This window comes from Ursus arctos, chromosome X (assembly GCF_023065955.2).
Source record: "Ursus arctos isolate Adak ecotype North America chromosome X, UrsArc2.0, whole genome shotgun sequence".
Lineage (NCBI taxonomy): Eukaryota > Metazoa > Chordata > Mammalia > Carnivora > Ursidae > Ursus > Ursus arctos.
Genome location: NC_079873.1, coordinates 38282917 through 38305240, shown reverse-complemented (window position 1 = coordinate 38305240; position 22324 = coordinate 38282917). Strand labels below are relative to the sequence as shown.

At 41.9% G+C, this 22324-nt stretch overlaps 1 long non-coding RNA gene across 1 annotated transcript in view; it reads left to right on the top strand.

Annotated features, from left to right (window-relative positions):
- Positions 1–22324, top strand: part of LOC113265912 (uncharacterized) — a 293640-nt gene that overhangs the window by 154806 nt on the left and 116510 nt on the right. Inside the window, exon 6 of the long non-coding RNA XR_008958929.1 lies at positions 11300–11409. This is a non-coding gene — a long non-coding RNA (uncharacterized LOC113265912). The remainder of the gene's footprint in view (positions 1–11299; positions 11410–22324) is intronic.

The window sequence follows — 22324 nt, the reverse complement described above, 5'->3', positions numbered from 1 at the left end:
TTAAAAAGTCAGTCAACTACTATTGTAGACAAAACAGAAGAGTGAACTATTTGGGGTTATATTCCATGTGAAAATGTTTACTTTATAGAGACCAAGATATCTAAATATATATTTTTACAGACCTGGGTCTGCTTTGTCTTAACGAGGTAGATGGGAGAAAATAATTTTGCAGGTGGTGGAGAAGGTAAATCGTAACCATCAGGCCAAACAGAGGCTTTCTTTTTTTTTTTTTCTTATTAAATAGTTTTTTAAAAAATTTATTATGATATGTTAGTCACCATACAGTACATTATTAGTTTTTTAATGTTTTTTATTATATTATGTTAGACATCATTAGTTTTTGATGTAGTGTTCCATAATTCATGCACATTCATGTTTGCGTATGACACCCAGTGCTCCACGCAATATGTGCCCTCCTTAATACCCATCACCGGGCCAGCCCATCCTCCCACCAGCCCCCAAAATCCTCAGTTTGTTTCCCGGAGTCCATAGTCTCTCATGGTTCATTTCCCCCCTCTGTTTATCCCCCCACCTTCATTTTTCCCTTCCTTCTCCTACCGATCTCCCTGTTATTCCCTAGATTCCACAAATGAGTGAAACCATATGATAATTGTCTTTCTCTGCTTGACTTATTTCACTTAGCATAATCTCCTCCAGTCCCATCGATGTTGATGCAAATGTTGGGTGATCGTTCTTTCTGATGGCCAAACAGAGGCTTGCTTTCAGTTTAGTGCACTGTGGAATCTACTGACAACTTAGAGTGAACTCTCTGAACTTAGTCTTTTATACTTCCAAGAAAATAATAAATAAATAAGACTTCAGAGGACCCAATATCAAGAGTTATATACTACATGCTGGCTAACTGAACATAATGATAAAATAAATAAATAAATAAAATTTTTTAAAAAGCAAAACAAACTCTCAGGCTTGTTTTCCAATTTGAGAAGGAAATGTTGGTTCTAGTTGCCATATTGTTAGCTAGGTTTATATATACTTTGTTGAGCCCCACTCAACACCTGCTTTGGGTCTGCTGATTTGCCTCTGTGACATTGAAGCTCTGGAAGTTAATCTGACTTTTTGTGTTGCCCAACAGGTTCGAGACAAGTGGGTCTGTCCCTTAGTCTAATGGGTTCTAAATTTGTGATTTTCATAAGTCAAGCAGAGAAAGACAATTATCATATGGTTTCTCTCATCTATGGAACATAAGAACTAGAATGATCGGTAGGAGAAGAAAGGGATAAAGAAAGGGGGGTAATCAGAAGGGGGAATGAAGCATGAGAGACTATGGACTCTGAGAAACAAACTGAGGGCTTCAGAGGGGAGGAGGGTGGGGGAATGGGATAGACTGGTGATGGGTAGTAAGGAGGGCACATATTGCATGGTTCACTGGGTGTTATACGCAACTAATGAATCATTGAACTTTACATCAAAAAAAAGAAAAGAAAAGAAAAGAAAAAGAAAAAAAATTTGTATTTTTAAAGCAAGGGAGAAACCCTCCCATCTTGCTATACCCACAGTCCTTAGTACAGTCCAGGCACATCACAGAAGCTAAGAGTCTGTCAGTATGAAATAATTGCCCTTCACACTGGCCTCATTTCTACTTTTCATAGAAGTTGACTCTCTTGGAAATATTGTCAAAACTATGCTTACAGAATTATACTGCATAATTCATGTCCTAAAGTCACCTTGGTTTATAGCAAAAAGGTAAAAACTGAATATTTAGCAGAACAAAGAGAAGAAAAACTTAAATCCCCAGAATAAGATATGATGCACACTCCTATGTGTTCTTTTCTGAAAGTGAAAGTATAAATGCCTTAATAATTACAGCTAATGCTTATTGGAAGGCCAATATGTGGCCAGGTAATTCCTAGGACATTTTACATGTATTAACCCATTGAACCATCAGCACAACACTATGAGGAAGAGACTATTAATTACCACATTTCGAAGGTGAGGAAACAGACACAGAAAGGATGCGTAAGCTGTCCATGGTCACACATACTCCCTTGGCCTTCATCAGACTCTTCACCCTGTGGCAGCCAGAGTGATTTTTCTAAAAATAGAACACAAACTATCAATGTCTTCCTACTACTTTTAAATTAACTTACTTTATTTAAATTCAAGTAGTTAACATACAGTGGAGAATTAGGTTCAGATGTAGAGTTCGGTCATTCATCAGTGGCATATAACACCTAGTGCTCATTCCATCAAGTGCTCTCCTTAATGCCCATCAGCCAGTTACCACATCCCCCTACCAACCTCCCCTCCAGCAACCCTCAGTTTGTTTCCTTTAGTTAAGAGTCTCTTATGGTTTGTCTCCCTCTCTGATTTCATCTTATTTTTTTTCCTTCTTTCCCCCATGACCCTCTGTTTTGTTTCTTAAATTTCACGTATGAGTGAAACCATATGATAATTGTCTTTCTCTGCTTGACTTAATTTGCTCCTCATAATACCTTCCAGTTCCATTCATGTTGACGTGAACGGTAAGATCTCATCCTTTTTGATGGCTGAGTAGTATTCCAGTGTGTGTGTGTGTGTGTGTGTGTGTGTGTGTGTGTGTGTGTGCATACCACATCTTCTTTATCCATTCATCTGTCGATGGACATCTGGGCTCTTTCCACGGTTTGACTATCATGGATATTGCTGCTATGAACATTGGGGTGCAGTTGCCCCTTCAGATCACCACATTTGTATCCTTTGGGTAAATACCCAGTAGTGCAATTGCTGGTCATAGGGTAGCTCTATTTTTAACTTCTTGAGGAACCTCCACACTGGATTGGATTCCCACCAACAGTGTAAGAGGGATCCCCTTTCTCCACACCCTCTCCAACATTTGTTGCTTCCCACTACTTTTAAGAGCAAAGTCCAAACCAAAGCCATAAAATGGCTGCAAACACGTCATCTGAGGGTAGACTTCTGCCACCCTGCCTCCTTGCTCTCTTTCCTTGAGCAATTTCATTCACTTCCTTCAATGCGTCAAGCGCTCCTGCACCTCCATGCTTTCTCACCTGCTGATCCCTCTCCCTAGAACCCTTTTTCTCCATCTCTTTGCCTATCCGACACCTACTTTTTGTGAATATTCTCACTACCTCGAGGCAAATACATTCTAGGTTAGGACCCTGTAGTGTGAACTCCCCTTACATATATGCTGCCCTTGGTGTGACTTTCTTGTTTCCTATGTGTGTTTCCTGCTAGATTATGTGTTTCTGTGAGGTCAGGGACCTTGATTAACCTATTTATTGCTGTCCCTCCAATATAGAGGCCCCTGTTCTGGTAAGTAGCAGGCACTTAATAAATATCTATTGGATTCTGCTTATTGTTATCAATGGATTTTTGAGACCTAGGCCAGAAATGTTCAGTTTGTAACACGATCCTATAAACATGAGTTTAATCATGTCAAACATATACTATGTGTTTGTTTCTGTCCAGATTCTACATTCAATGTCAGGATAGACCAGCTTGAGAATCAGGAAGTGGTGGTAAGAGCTGGGGTAGGGTTACAAATAAGAAAATCCAGTCTAAGATAGAATAAAATAATCACTATAATTTTCTTGTGTGTGTGTGTGGAGGGGGTGGGCAGCAGTTGGAAATCATGTCCATCAGAAGAATGACATAAAAACTAATTCAATTTCTTTGCTGGTTATTGGTCTATTCAAGTTTTCCCTTTCTTCCTCTTTCAGTTTTGGTAATTTATGTTTCTAGAATTTATCCATTTCTTCTAGGTTGTCCGATTTGTTGGCATAGAGTTTTTCATAACATTCTCTTATAATTGTTTGTAAAGCAGTGACATAAAACTAAGGACAAAAGAATGGGAAGGATTTTGATAAGAAGATGGTGGAAGCACAATAGCTAAATCGTGGAAGGAGCCGAGATGCCCTTCAACAGATGACTGGATGAAGAAGATGTGGTCCATATATACAATGGAATATTACTCAGCCATCAAAAAGAACGATTTCTCAACATTTGCTGCAACATGGACGGGACTGGAGGAGATAATGCTATGTGAAATAAGTCAAGCAGAGAAAGACAATTATCATATGGTTTCACTCATTTAAGGAACATAAGAAGTAGGAAGATCGGTAGGAGAAGAAAGGGAAGAAAAAAGAGGGGGGTAAACAGAAGGGGGAATGAACCATGAGAGACTATGGACTCTGAGAAACAAACTGAGGGCTTCGGGGGGGGGGGTGGGGGAATGGGATAGACCGGTGATGGGTATTAAGGAGGGCACGTATTGCATGGTGCACTGGGTGTTATATGCAACTAATGAATCATGGAACACTACATCAAAAACTAGGGATGTACTGTATGGTGACTAACACAATATAATAAAAAATATTATTATAAAAAAAAGATGGTGAAAGTAGCAATCTAGAGAGAAGGAATAACATAAACTAAGGCTTGGGGACAAGAAAAGGCATAACTTGTTCAGGGATGAACATTTTACTTAGCATCTCAGCACAAGATAATGATCAAAGATGCAGCTGACGTGTGGATTAATGTGCAGAGGCACTCGTAGATGCCAGCTCTGGATGACCTGCATCATGTGGGTTCTGGTGTTCTCAAAATCAGTCCTGGGTTTACCAGGGAAAAGCTTGTGTCAGCATTTCTAGCAGCCTTCTCCATAAGAGAGACAACCCGATTAAAGCAACTTGAGCCATTTCTTTGGTGGAGCAGATTTCTTTAGTCTGACGGATGCATGAATTTCAGACCACCTTGGCCCAATACCATGCAAACCTGGACTCATCAATTCCCTTTGTGTGGAATCTGTATTTTCCTTTGGCTGTGGTTTGGCCTCCCATGGAGGGAGGGCTGCCTGGAGGAAGAGAATATGCTGGTCGGAGAGACTCAATAACCTTCGTTTCTATGATTCTGATTTCCAAAAGCATATTAATGAATCCCCTTCTTGCATGCACTGGGTTAATGAGAAGCTGTCTTGGAGAGACAGATCCACTTTCAGGTTTCTGAGCAGCCGGTGATGAGGTTCAGTCCTCAGGCTGCACCTGTGATCCAAGGCATTGAATGAAGGCTCAGTGGCGTCATGGCTAGGAGTGCTGACCGTAGAGCTAGTAGCCCAGCTCCACCATTATGGTAGTAACTTCCCCATGCCTCAGTTTTCTCATCCACAAAATGGGGATAATGACAGAACCTACCACATAGGATTGTCATGAGGGATTAAATAAGTTAATGAAAAAAAACCCTTAAAATAGTGTCTGGCACATAGGAAGTGTTCAATAGTGTAAGATATTTGTATTGCTCAGTCAATAGAGAGACAGTCCAGTTAATAACATCTGTAATTCTCAGAGCCATTCTTTAAGGTATATGGTACATGACTATGAATATCTGTGTTACTCATGAATTTTTCTCAACCCAAGATACACAAAACCAAGGCTCACAGCGAGCAAAGCAAAGTTATCACCCATCTTTCCAGAGGACAATCTCACTTAAAGATTTAAGGCACAAATAAACACTTTGATAGTAATAGAAACATATATTGCATATGGAGTGAAATGCAAATTTTGCATAAATGTTTACTCTAAAGCATAAGACTTTCAAGAAATTTCTTGTTTGCTGCGTACCAATTCTAGGACTTACCTCCAGAGTCCTGGAGCTATGAGTTTGGTCTCCTCTCTCATTGAAAGAATTTGTTTCTGGGAAGGCAATTTTACTTCTAAGTCCTTTGCGACTGCCTCACTGTAATTCCCATGTCAGACAAGACAGGATCACTAAGTATGAAACGGCTGCTTGCTCAGGAAATACTTCTGTACATTAACAAAATCAAAGTAGCGTTAGTGATAATGGAAAGATGGCCAGATCACTGAAAACTTCATAGTGGCCCCATCCATGTATTATTATTAGCTGTTAGGATAAATACTTTAAGGAGTCACGCCCTTACCTCCTTGGAGTTAACAAGGTGAAATAGAAGGATATCTACACATAAGCATACTTCTTGGAGTCAAGAAAGATGAGGGGGGAGGAAAGACCCATAATCACCAGGCAGAAATAGGAGTCATCTAGCTCAAAACAACATGTGTAGAATTGATCCATGTTCTTTCTCTGAGTGATGCCATCTGCTTGGAGTGTCAAGGATGGAGGAGGTGAGTAGGACTGGAACAACGAAGTGATGGCAACGGGAAGCCTGCCCACCCCCAGCATCTTGTGTTCTAGCCATTCTTTTTTTTTTTTCTTCCTCAGTGGCCTTCCTTTTTCCTCCTGGACAACCAGTGTCCACAAGCCTTTCTCCCCTGTTCAGTTTATCAGAACTCATTCTCAGCGGTGGAACTTCCAACCTCACCCACATTAAAGGATGCATGGTTAATAAGCCTATGTGGCAGCTTTGCCAAAAAGCTTGCCTTAAAACAAGGAATGATTTACTTCTTTATTTTGATATTTTGTTAATTTCAAATTTACAGAAAAGTTGCAACAATATATCCTATACTTGGATTCACCAATTATTTACATTTTGCCTCATTTGCTTTACCCTTCTTCTCTCTCTCTGTAAGTATACAGCTTGTTTGTTTTTATATTTTTGAAACATTTGAGAGTAAGTTGGTGACATTAAGCCCCTTTTCCAAATACTTCAGTGTGCATTTCCTAAAATACAGACATTTTTTTACATAGCCACAGGATAGCAAACAGAATCAGGATATTTAACACTGGTACAATGCTATCATCTAACCCACACTCCACATTCAGCTCTCACAATTGTCCCAGTGTGTTCTAGAGCTATTTTGTTTTTCCTAATCCAGAATTTGATTCAAGATCATGCATTTCATTTGGTTGTCATGAAACCTCAATCTCCCTTAAACTGGAACAGTCTGTCAGCATTTTCTTGTCTCTTTTGGCCTTAACATTTTTGCAGAGTACAGACTAGTTATTTTGCAGACTGTCCTTCGATTTGGATCTGTCTGATGTTCCCCCATGATCAGATCCTCTGATAGGACCACCACAGAAAGCAGTTGTGCTTTCCCAGTGCATCGTATCAGAAGGCACATAACATTAGTCTGTCACAATATTAGTGCCGTTAAATTTTATCCCTTTGTTTAAAGGGGTGTCTGCTGGGTTTCTCCATCGTACAATTATTTCTTTCCCATGATAATTAATAAGTGATGTGGGGACATTCTTTGAAACTATGTGAATCTGTTCTTCATCCAACTTCTACTCATGAGATTCAGCATCTGTTGATGATTTTTTCTTTTTTTTTAAAGATTTTATTTATTTATTTGACAGAGATAGAGACAGCCAGCGAGAGAGGGAACACAAGTAGGTGGAGTGGGAGAGGAAGAAGCAGGCTCATAGCGGAGGAGCCTGATGTGGGGCTCGATCCCATAACGCCGGGATCACGCCCTGAGCCGAAGGCAGACGCTTAACCGCTGTGCCACCCAGGCGCCCCTGTTGATGATTTTCTAACTCCATTATGCCTTCTACATTTATTAGTTGACATTCTACTCTAAGGAAAAGCTTTCCCCTTTCCCCTATTTATTTGTATCAGTATAGACTCATAGGGTTTTATTATACTCATTGGACTATAATCTATTACTGTAATTACTTGTTTCAAATCTCAAATTATCCAAGATTTCACGAGGGGGAGCGCCTCCAAGCTGGCTTCTGTGTCCTTTCGATAGGTCCCTAGTATTCTTTGAGCATTTCCTTGTTTTCTGGCACAAGATATTTCGGGAACAGCTTATGCTTTCTATGCCCCAGCCCTGGAATCATACATTTCCCCAAGGAACCCTGGTTCCTTTTAATGGAGGATAGTATTTAGAACACAAGACATGGCGCTAGACATATTCATTGTTACTGATGTGTCATTGTTTCTAGGTACTCTCAGAGAATCGAGCTAAGAAATATAGGCATGTATGTGGACACACACATGTACACATATATATATGTACACAGAAGGTTGCAATTTTGGCTTAAGCCAAAAGAGTGAAATATTGGCTCAAATTTTGTTCTCTAACAAAGTGAATAGAAGGTGGCATTTTAAGGAGCAAGATATACGTCTCTTGATGACTCTGAAATCACACTATGGCGATTTGACCTAGGAGTGTGAATTGACCTGGAAGTGAATTTCAAAGCTTTATTCCCATTCACTTGTTTTGTTGTTGTTGTTGATGTGGATTATTTATTTATTTATTTATTTATTTATTGAATTAAAAAAATTTTTTTATTATGTTATGTTAGTCACCATATAGTACATCCTTAGGTTTTGATGCAATGTTCCATGATTCATTGTTTGCGTATAACAACCAGTGCACCATGCAATACGTGCCCTCCTTACTACCCATCACCGGTCTATCCCATTCCCTCACCCCCCACCCCTCTGAGGCCCTCAGTTTGTTTCTCATAGTCCATAGTCTCTCGTGGTTCATTCCCTCTTCTGTTTACCCCCCCTTCATTCTTCCCTTCCTTCTCCTACCGATCTCCCTATTTCTTATGTTCCATAAATGAGTGAAACCATATGATAATTGTCTTTCTCTGCTTGACTTATTTCACTTAGCATAATCTCCTTCAGTCCCGTCCATGTTGCTGCAAATGTTGGATAATCGTTCTTTCTGATGGCTGGGTAATAGTCCATTTGTATATATTTTATTTCAAGTTTTTATTTACATTCTAGTTAGTCAACATTTATGGTAAAATTGGTTTCAGGTGGGGATGCCTAGGTGGCTCAGTCAGTTGAGCTTCCAACTCTTGATTTGGGCTTGGGTCATGATCTCAGGGTCATGGGATCGGGCTCCACATCAGGCTCTATGCTCAGAGTGGAGTCTGCTTGTCCCTCTCCCTCTGCTTCTCCCCCCTGTTTTGTCTCCCATGCATATGCTCTCTCTCAAAAATAAATAAAATAAATAAAATAAATGAAATACTTTTGAAAATTGGTTTTAGGTGTAGAATTGAGTGATTCATCACTTACATATAACACCCAGTGCTCATCACAATAAGTGCCCTCTTTAATGCCCATCACCCATTTAGCTCATCTCCTGCCTACCTCCCTCCATCAACCCTCCATCAACCCTCAGTTTGTTCTCTATATTAAGAGTCTCTAATGGTTTGCTTCCTTCTCTCTTTTTTCCCCCATCCGTATGTTCATCTGTTTTGTTTGTTAAATTCCACGGATGAGTGAAATCATACGGTATTTGTCTTTCTCTGACCGACTTATTTCGTTAGCATAATACACCCTAGCTCCATCCATGTTGTTGAAAATGGTGAGATTTCATTCTTTTTGATGGCGAATATTCCATTAGTCAGTTGCATTTCTATGTTCATATATCTATATTTCTATATGTCCATATCTTCTTTATCCATTCATCATCTTTATCCATCCACTCATCAATGGACATTTGGGCTCTTTCCATAGTTTGGCTATTGTTGATAATGCTGCTATAAACATCAGGGTGCATGTGCCCCTTCTGATGAGTATTTTTGTATCTTTGGGGTAAATACCTAGTAGTGCAATTGCTGGGTTGTAGGGTAGTTCTATTTTTTAACTTTTTGAGGGAACGCCATACTGTTTTTCAGAGTGGCTGTTGCAGTTCGCAGACGACATGATACTCTATGTAGATAACCTGAAAGACTCCAAAAATTGCTAGAACTGATACACGAATTCAGCAAACTCACAGGATATAAAATCAATGTATGGAAATCTGTGTTTCCATTCACTTGCACTCAATCATCAAAACACTCTGCTGAAGGAAACAGAGTGATCAGAGGCTTTGAAAGAGAGGGGAGTTGACAATGAAACAGGGACAGGCCTTTTGCACCTGGGAAAGAGTTGTAGGTGAGCCTGACAAATTGAGGCTTTCTCTAGGGAAGTAGGAAGAAGAGAATAAAGTTTTGTGAGTAAAACTCAAAAGTCTCAAGTTAAAAATTTGATCTTGTAAGAAAGAAAATGGGGAGGGACAGCATGGAAATATTTTAGAAATAAGGCTGTATTAGAGCAAAACTGCTGATGAGTTTAGGAAGCCACCTGTTATTTCTGGTGAATGATCCATTCAGCCTCATTTTGTACACGTCAAATGTGCTGAATTAAAAATGGCCACTAATTCTTTGACAGTTCTTTCACTGAAAGGTGAGGTCTATCTTCCCTCTACTGAATCTTGGCTGAATTGTGATGGCTTTGACCAATAGAGCATGGCAGAAGTGATGCTCTCTCACTTCCAGATCTAGCCTTTAAGAGGACTGGCACTTTTTGCTTCCTTCCTCTTGAAGCTCTGAACCATCATTTGAGAAATTGACTACCTTAAGGTCGCCATGGTGTGAGGAAGCCCAAGCTAGCCCCATGGAGACTCCATGTGGGAGGGAGATAGAGACCCAACCAGTCTCTGGCCATTTTCTTCACCAGATGTACAAGTCATCCAAATTGAGGGTCCAGACATTGTAGAGCAATGATGAGCTTCCCCTCTGTGCCCTGTCTGGATTCTTGACCCAGCATGAGATATAATAATAGGTTGTTGTTAAAAGCCACTTGGTCTGGGATAGTTTGTTAAGGAGCAATCAATAACTGGATCTCAGAAATGATATTCAACAGATGGGAAGGTGGGGGGGGGCTGGATGTTGTTTTTTGGGGAAGGGATCCTGGCAGTGTGAATAAGTGGGTGGAGTTTGGAGTTGGTTCCGGTATCAGCAGAGACTCAGAAAGCACACCAGCAGAAGTCAGATCACATAGGCCAAGCAACCACACTGTGGAGTCAGGGGAAGTCTGATGACTTTGGGAATGGAGGTGAAGGATGGAGTTGGGGGTGACATGGACACCCAGAAGCTCTCCCTGGTCCTGTTGGGGAGCTTACTGGTAGCAAAAACAGATTCCAGCTACTAGTGCCAAGCTTGTTTCTCATTGGCCCACAGACTGGAAGGCAAGTCTTCACTGCCCGAACCTGGAAGGGTGTGGGTGGATGGATGGCAGGATGTCTACTGGAGTGGGAAACAGAAGGGGGGGTTCCTGGGACAGGTGAGGGCTACAGACATTACTCTTGCACTTCAGGGAAAATAGAAGACAGGAGACACTGTCAGATCTAATAGTGCCCAGGACAGGCATGCAGAAGAATGGTTCCGCAGTTTGACATAAACTAAGAATTAGTAGCCTCTGTGGTCTGTTACAAGGCAGTCTGGGAAGACCCCAATGTCATTTTCCCCCACAGGGCTGTGGTTCTGTAGCCTGCCATTCAAGCTGTCTTTAATCTGGAACCCACCTACTTTTCCTACATTGTTCTCGAGGGCTTGTCTTCATGCATGCCGTGTTCTCTGTATATGACACCCACTTCCTTACTTTGATGCTTTCACTCAAAATGAAATGTTTTTTTCCCAGCATCACATGTCTGAAGCCTGGATTCCTACAAGAAGCCCTTGGAATGTCGCATGAAGATTGTCTCTGATCCCTCAGTGTGGAGGTAACCATATACTCTCCGAACTCTTAAGGTATGTTGCCTATACGCTGCACAGCTACGTAAGTCTTGCCTTGTCCTTCCTTATAGCCCAGGGACTTGCAAACAGACCCCATTTTACTTCGGAGACTACCCGAATGCTATGAGCCTCACAACAATCCAATGTCAAATAAACCCTCGACACATTTTATTGAGTTGGAGGTTGGAAGTACATCCTAGTATTTATAAAGGCCCTGATATTTTTAAAAATGGAAATATTTTAGAACTCAAACAACTCATCCATGTCCATACAGCTAGGGAGGATAATCGTAAGATCAGGTGCTCTGAAATTCTACCCTGTGCTGCACGGCGAAAGCTTACTGTCTATCCAGAAAATATCTTATTCTGACTGTAGATGATTAAATTAGTTGAGCCAATTAAAAGCAATCATGCCAATTATAAGCTATATCCAGTTAAACTTGACTTTCATTTATTTGTAAACTATGTGCAAGATGGGTGAGATGTCTCTGGCCTCAAAGATATTATACTTGAATATGTTGAACTGTCGTTCTAATTTCTGGTGCGAAAAAAACTTCATCTGATTCAACCTGTCTTACTGCAGCTGTTAACAACTTGTCAGTCTCTAAAAAGAGGCGGTGTCAGTTTTTCCTCTTTGGAGACCCTCTACACTACCAGGTTTGAGAGGCTTGGATCTATCTTGAGTCTCTCAGCATCATTGTTATTACTGAGGGGTGTGGCTGGAAGCCAAAGATAGACCAGGAGGAGGCTTTAATCTTTGCACAGTACCCATCGAGGGTAGGAGCTCCAAGTCTAGGGGGAAAGGGCAAGGGAAGATTGAGGCAGACAGGAGCAAGTGCAGGTGAGAAGGCCAGGGGAACAGGAGTAAAAGGTGCAAAAAATGATTGAAGGGAATTAAAAGAAAGAGAAAGACTAGAGATGGAGAAAAATGGAAATAGAAGGAAGTGGTGGTGGGGGGGATGAGAGAAAGTGCTTTGGAAACTAAATGAGAAGCCTAAAAATAAACCAACAGGCAACAACAACATCATTTAGAATCAACTGTGGTTTTATTTATAGCTGTGCTGCCCAAATGTAACTGTCAATTTATTCACTATCTTGACTTCATTAGATAATGTGCTTGCATCGTCCCAAAAGATTTCCTTTTGAATGAAAGGATCCTCCCTATGAAATATTTCCATGTCTCCGGACTTGACGACTCTAGGTACTTCCTATAGATGGAATCATACAATACCTGTATTTCTTTGTCTAATTTATTCACTTAGGATGATGTCTTCAAGGTTCGCCCATATTTTAACAGGTATCACAATTTCATTCCTTTCTATGGCTGCGTGATATGTCATCGTATGTATATACCGCATTCTGTTTATCTATTCATCCATTCACGTACCTTTGAGTTGTTTCCACTTTTTGGCTATTGTCAGTAATGCTGCTACGAACATTGGAATACAGGATGGTGTTTTGTCCTAGTGAAGTGGTAACATTTAAACTTAGGAAAGAGATGGAAAGTGGGCTTTTAGGATGCTTTGGTTCTAGAACATTGAAGCCAACTTTGCTTGGATAAATGAGCCATCTGTGGAATCCAGGCTGTTATCAGAGGCTTCCTTCACCTTTGGCTTTGGAAGCCAAATCCTAGTTAGTAATCAAGTTTTGCTTGGCCTCATTTTGCAAATGTTTTGTTTCTATCTTTCGAGCTCCTTGAAAGGATGACAGACAGGTGAGTTGAGGCAATATTCTCGAATCTCTAGCCCAACACCATCATAATATCATTCCTTTGCCATACCCCATAATATCCCCAACTACATGGTTTTTCTAGAGTAAGTTACTGGCCTTCTAGAAAGAAAAAGAAGATTTTGACATCTACTATAATACGCATACACACTCTATGCATCTGGATCAATTCATTAGCACAGATTTTCTAGAAAATAATGGATCAGACCTAGGCCCACCAAATTTGAATCGTGTGTCTGTCAGATCTGACCATTGTGGGGGAAAAGTTCTTTATTGGTGTGTGGTTTTTGTTGTTCGCCGTGCTTCCCAGGATTTTGGTAATTTATTCAAAAATAAGGGGGGCCGCTGCTAATCTAGAGAGTTTCTCTTGAGCTGAATTTTCAAATTTTATCCATACACAACAACTCAGAGTGATTCTATTATAAGTTGAATTGCATCTCCCTTCCCCAGATCACTACAAATTCATATGTTGAAGTCTTAACCCCCAGAAGACATCTGACTCTCATCTGACCAGAGCTGTCAGGAGTGCCCAGGGCCTCTGGATTCTCCAACATGAGCTCGTAGTCATATATTTGTTGGAAAACTCTAAGCCTGTGCCTTCGTTTTGAAATTTTTGAGAAATACACATAAAGGACTTCTGCTACACACGAACACGTGGTAATTGTTTCGAGAAAAAGTACTTGTAGAATTGAGTCGTGAGCTGAACTAGCTGCTTTTCTCAGGGAAGACCATTTTTATTTGAAGAAATAACTGACAGACAAATCATGGGTATTTGGACTTGGGTATTTGGCAGATATTTTTTTTGACAATGAACAAAGTGAGTCTGTTATTTCAAGGAAAACAACTGGCAGTATTTGTTGCCAAAGATAAAATTCCAACTTTCAAGAGAAAATTAAAATTTTGGAAAGCTTATATCCATCACCATGCGCTTGCCAGCTTCCCAATATTTAAAGACGTTTTCTGTGAGATTAGTGTTGATATGAACAGATATGATTTTTAAAACTTTGTGTAATGAAATGTGTCAAACATTCGGAGTATCTGCAATAACTTGGTGAACCAAGATTTTCTAAATGACCAATTCATAGTTTTATAAAATTATGCATGCATAAAAAGCATAGTCCAAGTGCAAGTCATACCAACGAAATTTAATGTAATAGAGAATGAAAAGCTCGCTGAGATGATCTCAGATTCTACAAGTTCTTGAATTTTGCTGTAGGATCAAAGAAGAATATCCACAGGATCTAAAACAGCTATTAAAATATTCTCTCCCTTTTCCAACTACATGTCTGTGTAAGGTGGATTTTGTTCATATATATACTTCCATCAAAACAACATATTGCAACAGCTAGAAGGCAGAAGCAAATATGAGAATCCATCTGTCTTCTATTAAGCCAGATAATGAAGAGATTTGAAAATGCAGAATAATGCCACTCTTCTCACTAATTTTCTTGGTTTGGAAAAAAAAAAGTTATTTTTCATGAAAATACTTTACTCATGTTAAATTGTAATAAGTTTATTGTTGTTTCAAAAATGATTTGTAAATACATATTTAAAACCATCTACTTTTTAAAATGGGAAGAGTCAATAGAGATAATTCACGTAAGCCAAAGCTCATTGGGGTCCTAAATAATTTTTGAGAATGTAAAGGGATTCTGGGCTCCAAAAATTTAATGCCACCTGTTGGAGTAGGGGACACAGAGGAATGGTTCTCAAAGTAGGGTCAGGGAACTCTGTATCAGAACCGTCTGGGTAGCTTGTTATAAAATGCAGTTTCCTGGGGTTTTGTCCCAGATTGCACTGGGTTTCTTAAAGGGCCAGCTTGTATTTGTTTATATATACTGACATTTCCAAAGAAAGCAAAACTCGAGTTTGATAAGGTCTTAACCTTATTAAGTCCCTTAGAGTGTGGCCCGTTTTTTTCAAGAACCTAGACAACCAAACTGAACAAGATGCCTGTTCTACCAGAGTCCAAATCTCAGGAATCATGGCCACCCTTGTGCAAACGCAGTGATGAAAATTCTTTAGACAATATTTTCGGCAGAAATAACTTAGGTATGGGGAGAACTTGACACATGACAGTGGAATGCATTTGACACATTTTCTCCAGATTGCTGTGGAGCCGAATATGTATTCTCAAGGTTTTTTCCTTCTTTCTGTCCCAATACTGAAGCCAACCACTGTGGTAGCCATTTGAGATGAGGCAGCGGAGGGGAGGGGAGGGGAGGGGTGTGCAATGAGGGCTGAGTTGAGCACAGAAGAGTGGATCTTGGCAACTAAGACATACAGAAGCCGAGCTAAGGAATGTGTTTTTCTGAAAAGCCACATCTGGACTCCTGGTTAACATCCTGACTAATCTTTGGCCTCGGACAAGAGGCCAACCCCCCCAAAACAAGACAAACCCCCCCCCCCCAAAACAAAAATACACACACAGAGTATGGCGATTTGTCCACTTCTTTGATTTGTTGAATGTAGTAACATGAATCCAAAGCACTTTGGCCATGCGCGTGAATGAGTGTGTGTGTGCACTCGTATTGACGTGTATAGAGGTGTTGGAAATGTCAACATTCAACCGGGAAACGTGTCTTCCTGTGATCTGCTTTCTGGAGAAAACCCAATCTCTTCCTTTATGAACTCTCAAAACAGGCAACTCTGCAGGCCCTTGTAGTTGGAAGAGCTAAGCAACGGCATGGGCTAGAAGCTAGGGTCTGAAAGTCTACTTTTCGTGGGACGCCTGGGTGGCTCAGTCGTTAAGCGTCTGCCTTTGGCTCAGGGCGTGATCCCAGCTTTCTGGGATCGAGCCCCACATCAGGCTCCTCTGCTGGGAGCCTGCTTCTTCCTCTCCCACTCCCCCTCCTTGTGTTCCCTCTCTCATTGCTGTCTCTCTGTCAAATAAATAAATAACATCTTTAAAAAAAAAAAGTCTGCTTTTCGTACATGGTACAGGATTCCTCTTTTTTTTTTTTTTTTTAATGACACTTGTGTTATTACACTGGGACAGTTTTTACAAAGTCGAGATGCTGACATGGGATTGTATAACACTCAACTCACTTGTCATTTTCCTTTGCCTTACTGCTGGAGGCTTACGTTCATCTCCCCTTCCTTTCTCAACCCTACACTTCTGCCCCTGCCGTACACATCTAAAGTTGGTTTCATTCTGATCCAAATTTCTTCGCTAAAATTTCTCCTGTGTTCTGCACAGCATAAAATGCAAGCGGTTTTGTTGTTTTTATTTTTTCCATAAAGCAAACAATTTGGCTGACGATTCCCTTATGTGTTAGAGATGTAAGAAATGCAGGCATGGAACATTGATTTGAGCGAAGAAGTCAGAGCAACAGTATCCAGAAAACGAGGTCCATAGTGGCCCCAAATATGGAAGGATGAATTAGACCCGTGTAAGCTTAGAATACAAGTCAGTATAACAGGCTGCGTTTGTGGGTTATTATCATAGTGCCTGTTTCTCCCTTAATACATTACCCCCTCTGTACTAGTGGGGCCGCCGGCCAGAGAATGACATGCTCAGATTGCTTACGGCTCCCTTCTGCCTTCCCACCCTCTTTACCCCTCTTCTGAGAGATCCTGTGTGGCTAACTGCCCCCCCCCCTTCGGAACTGCCCCTGAGCTCCAGAACATCTTTCCTTCTTCCCTTCAGATGAAACTTTTATTTAAGGACAGTCTGCTCCAGGCCAGACATTTGGTATGTTTTACTCTACTCCATTCTCACCACAATCCCACGAAGTAGCAATTATTAGCCGCTTTTCACAAATAAGGAAAAACGACGTTATGACAACTAGTGAGTATCAAAGCAAAGAAGTCCGGGTGTTCATTGCGCTGGACTGCCCTACCCCCACCTTTCCTCGTTCCCTAGATGGATGCCGTGAGCTGGGCGTAATCTAGTGAGTGAGCAAGTGAGCCGTCAGTTCTCAACGTGCTCCCTACAGGGATGACTTTGCATCTCGAAGGAGAGGTCTTAGAGCTGGGAAGGACTCTGCTGGACTTCCAGCGGAGGGGCATAAAGGTAAGGGACCTGTTTGGGGCCAGAAGGAGCCTCTCTGGGAACCCGAAATTGTACCATAGAGAGGAGGGTCCCGATTGGCAAATCCTTGGGCCGTGGCTGGCAAATATTTTGACCCACATGGTGCCTCTCTGAAAACTAGGAGATCCAACATAGCTTTTCTTAAAAAATCGGAAGATCTCACATCACTGCACCTGTATTCTTCGATGGCAACAATGTCCTCGAGCTTCCATCTGGAGGGAGTCGAGCTCACCTGTCATCACAAGCCCTGCAGGTTTTCTGGCCCTATGTCACTTATTCCTGGGCTGCTGTAGGCACCTCTGTCTGAGGCCTGTGAAATACGTGAAGGTCTCTCCTGCCCACGGGAGGCACACCATCCCTGAAGGCTGAGGCTCTAAAGAGCCCGGAAGGCTGAAGTTCTGTTTCTTTTTTCTTCCATTTTCCTTCAAGAAAGGAGACGATAAGTACCTCGGCCCTCCTATTCCAAGTCTGGGAAACTTCTGCCCAAACTAAGTTCCCCACGAAATAAAGAGTGCCCCAGACTTGTGGGCAGGGCTCGGCAGTCTGATGAGGCTGTGTTCTCATTAAGAGTCAGGCCTTTGTCTCCATCATAATTCAGGTGGTGGGGCCAAGGAGAGTTGGCAGCCAGCTACATTCACGGCTACAATTCAGCCGAAAGCCCTGAAAAGTATCCAGGCCCACAAAAATGGCAACAAGCCCGCAAAACTCACAAGACCTTACCCACATTTATAGGCATTGCCCCTCCTCTCGCTTGGTCCTCTCAATACCCACTCATGGGGAAACCGACTCCCTCTGCTGATCCTTAACTAAGCATAATGAATTTCCAGTGTGGGGGGGGCACATAGGAAAAGTCATCAAAACGAACGTTATGTTATACTAATTGTAACTGTAATCATAGCTAAAAATCATTGAACTTTTAGTTTATAACCAGGCATTGTATGGGGCGCCTGGGCGGAGCAGTCAGTGAAGCGTCTGACTTCAGCTCAGGTCATGATCCCGGGGTCCTGGGATCGAGCCCTCAGCAGAGAGCCTGCTTCTCCCTCTCCCGCTTCCCCTGCCTGGGCGCGCTCTCTCTCTCTCTCTCAAATAAATAAATAAAATCTTTAAAAGAAATAACCAGGCATCGTGCTAAACTCTTCTAATGCCATATCTCATTTAATCCTTACAGCAATCTTAGAATTAGTTATCATTATAATTCCCTGTCTACAGATGAACAGACTGAGACCAGAGAGGTTAAGCAATTTGCCAAAGGTCACACAGCTAAAAAGTCTTGGAGTCAGAATTCAGGGCCAGATATCAGGGATGGGTACCCTTCCCATGGGCTAAGAAGCTCTTCCTGTACACTCTATTAATTTTGAAAATCTTTAATTAAAAATCCACAATAACTACATAAGACATGAAATCAGGCTAATTCTGTCTGCTTCCTTTTGGCAGCCAGCACATGATGCTTCTACCCTATTTTCCTTTGCCCATGATTGGTAAGAGGGCTGCTAGAGTCCTAATCAAGTCTTAGAAATTTCTTTGGGTACTTTTTGACTGAGGATCTCAGATGCTGTTCCCATTCTTTTGCTTATTACCACTTGGGCTCATTTTGGCTCTGTGCTCCATCTCAGTGATCAAAGACCTCAACCCACTGCAAGTACACTTCTTTTTACATGCACCACATTAGGAAGTCTTTTCAATCAGAGTTTGATATGTGCCGCGAATTTAGTAGCGAGTGGGAAAACTCGAGCAATCTGTCGAAGTTCAGACAGTACCAATGATTTCCCCTTTAACTGCAAATGCCTTAAACTTTATACCCATGGAATATGGTGGTTGCATGTGCCTGGATAATTTTATGTCTTATAGAGACATAAATACGGCTATTATTCTAACAACTATCATTCTGTTTTACTTGGAACTTCATGGAAGGGAGCACCCCCATTCCCCTGTTCTCAGCAGGTTGTTATTTTTTTCCCCCAAAAGAAGATTATAATGTGTGCCGAGTTTTGTTTAGGTGGTAGCAAAAAACAAAGATGCAAATGAAAGTTTTTGAAAATTTGAAGTGGAGTGGGTGGCTCTAAAATGTCATAGAAATCAACTCAATTAGATCTTTGGCTGGAAAACATCAAAATGGATTAACACTGCTTAGGCTGGCTTCTTAGAGCCTGGAACAATGTGGCACAAAAAGTGTATTCAAAGGCATTGGTTGTAGGAAAATTGCTACCCAAGGCAGGGCCTTGGGCAGGGTGAGTTTGGGGGATGGAGGAAAAAGAACCTTGTTGTATATGGGGCAGAAGTTAAAAGGGAGATAGTGATAAAACCAAGACAGCACTTTTCTCTATCAAAGCTCTGAATTACCGAGCAGGTGCCCTGAGCAGGTGGTCGGCACCTCCACTATCAGTCTCTAGTGAGATCTGCAAGGCCGGAGGGGAGTGTGAACAGTGCCAGAAGGGCCAAGTCCCAGAGTGAGTTAAGGCATGCGGAAAGCACAAAGAACACAAAAAGGACCCATTTAGTCATACACAAAAGAAGAAGTGCAAGGAAGGGGGCTGCTCACCAAATGTGAGCAGGTCACAGGATAAAAGCAAAATGCTTCAACTTCTTTTGCCTTCACAGTTGAGAAGAAGGATCTTCAACCCCTCGACTATATAGCCAACAATATATCGAGGGACAAAAGCTCAAGAGAATTAGATATTAAGAGCTCTTACCCAATACAATGAATTTAAATTATACCCTAGACACTGAAAGAAGCCTTTTGAAGGGCGTGAGAGGCTCCTGAAGAATGGGGATGGTACTGTGAGTCCAGTTCCCTGGGAAACAGACTCTGGGTCAGAGACTTACATTAGGGTATGCCTTCAGGACCGACACTGATGAAGGAATAGGCCAGCAGAACAGGACAGAAGGAGAAACAATAGAAATTCAGTTACAACAAAGACCTGGGGTGATCCCAGGGTAGGCTCTGAAGTTGGGAGGGCCTTGCAGGCTTGTCTTACCTTGAGGCAAGAGAACCAGGTCTTTATAAATTCGCTTCCACCAGTTGACGTATGTGGGCTTATCCCCCTCAACCCCCAGGTGCGGGAGGTGACCTAGGAGAGGTGGCTGTCTTTAGCAGAGGGCAATTCCCAGAGAGGGACTCAGCTGTAAGTCGTCAACAGCCTAACTCCCAGCAGTTGGAGAAATGAGTTCCTTGGTCTTAAAGGGGCATCCAGCAGTGAACTACCACAGTATCGCGATTTACAAAAGGAAGAGAAATTGAGATTCCAGAAACTATATACCAGTAACCTGGATACTGTGCCTCAACCAAATTGTAGCATGATTATCAAATAGATGGTCTTGGAGCCTTTAGAAAAGGACGCGGTGACCACCAAAAACCTAGGTGGGATCATTGGGAACAGTGTTACGTGCATGAATTTATTAGTGTCCATCCTGGTGACAGCCCTCCAGACTCCACTTAACTCTGCCATTTTTAACATCTTAAGTCAAATGCCTGGCTGAAGCCACATAAGACACGTTTATCAAACCTGCAGATGGCGTAGAGTTTGAAAGAAAGCCAAAATAAAAAAAAACATATGAAATGTTTTTAAAACCTTGTCCAAAAAATCAACAAAGTGAAATTTAGTAAGAATAAATGTAAAGTAAGTAATTCAAAAGTGCATGAAGGAACAGATTTGAATTCACAGTAGTTCACGATGAAAGGTGACATAGATGGATTCGTTTGTTTTAATATAATCCAAATCAGCAGTGTGACCTGATTGCCAAGAAGGCTAATTCAGTACTGGGATTCGCTAAGAGAAATACGGTGTCCAAAACAATTGAAGTAAATCCCAATTTATCAGAAGCTCTATTAGAGAGAGTGCCCTATGAGAGATTGAGTATGTGAGGTTTTCCTCGTCTTTAGAGAGAGAACTTATAAGATCATTACAGTGGAGGCAGAGGCCAGAAACCTGCCTCAGAAGGAGTCGTGGCCTTGGAATCTCTGAGAGCAAACTTTCTTGGCATGGTAGACCCGAGTACCTTAGAAGGGGCGCCAGATAGACTTCAAGGTGGTCCTTATGATCCCGACCTTCTAGAATTCACACCTTTCGATAATCCCCTCCCCTCGAATGTAGGCAGGACCTGTGACTTGCCTCTAAAGAATAGAACATGGCAAAGGTGATGGAATGCAACTTCTGTGATCATCTTTGGTTACATAAAATTCCATCTTGCTAGCAGACTCACTCTCTGCCTCCATTTCTGACTCTGGAGAAGCAAGTTGCCATGGTGTTGAGGGTGTCTAGGGAGAAAGCCACATGGCCAGGAACTGTGGGAAGGCTTGGAGCCAAGCACAGCCTCCATTTGACAGCCAGCAAGAGCTGAAGCCTTCACTTCTACAACCAAAAGGGAATGAATTCTGACAACAACTGGAGTGAGCTTGAAAGCAGATCTTTTCGCAGTGGAGCCCCTGGATAATGACTGAGCCCTGGCCGACACCTTGATCGTAACTGGACAGAGAACTCAGCTGAGCCATGCTCAGACTCCCGACCGACCTACACGGACTGGGTTACTTTCAGGAGCTAAATTTGTGGCGATTTGTTACTCGGCAATCAATAAATAACACAGAAGGGAATGTATGGTAAAGAGAAGCCCCTACTACCTGTGAGAAAAGAGAAGCCCCTTCTAGGGAAGGGGTGGCTGTACGTGATCCAATCACTGTGGCCACAGAACGTGACAATCTGATTGATCAGGACTGTGTAACTACCCTGAACATGGAGTCTCAGGGGGCAAGCTGCAGACCCTGTTAAGGCCTTTTCCCTCAGCCCACCTCTAGTTCACTGGTAGCTGCAGAAGAGTTTCCAGCAGGCTAACAGTTTTTCAACCTCAAATTCCTGAGCCTGTCTTGCTTTTTGGCCTGAGAGCTTTCTCAGCCTTCCTGTCAGGCAAACCAGAAATGCTGGAGATGTCATCCACCTGGGGCAACCTCCAACTGGGGAAGGATGGGAGTCAACAGATAAATACTTCAGCTCCCCTCACGCTTGTTGGAACAATTGTGAGGCATGTTTGACACAATGCCTCCAAAGGTCACAGTGCGAACTACCCATTAGTACACCCTTTACTGACTTTCCTCTCCTCCTGTCTCACATGTGCTTCTGGGATCATCTCCCAGATTAACCACCTACACCCAAATCCTTGTTTCACAGCCTGCGTTTGG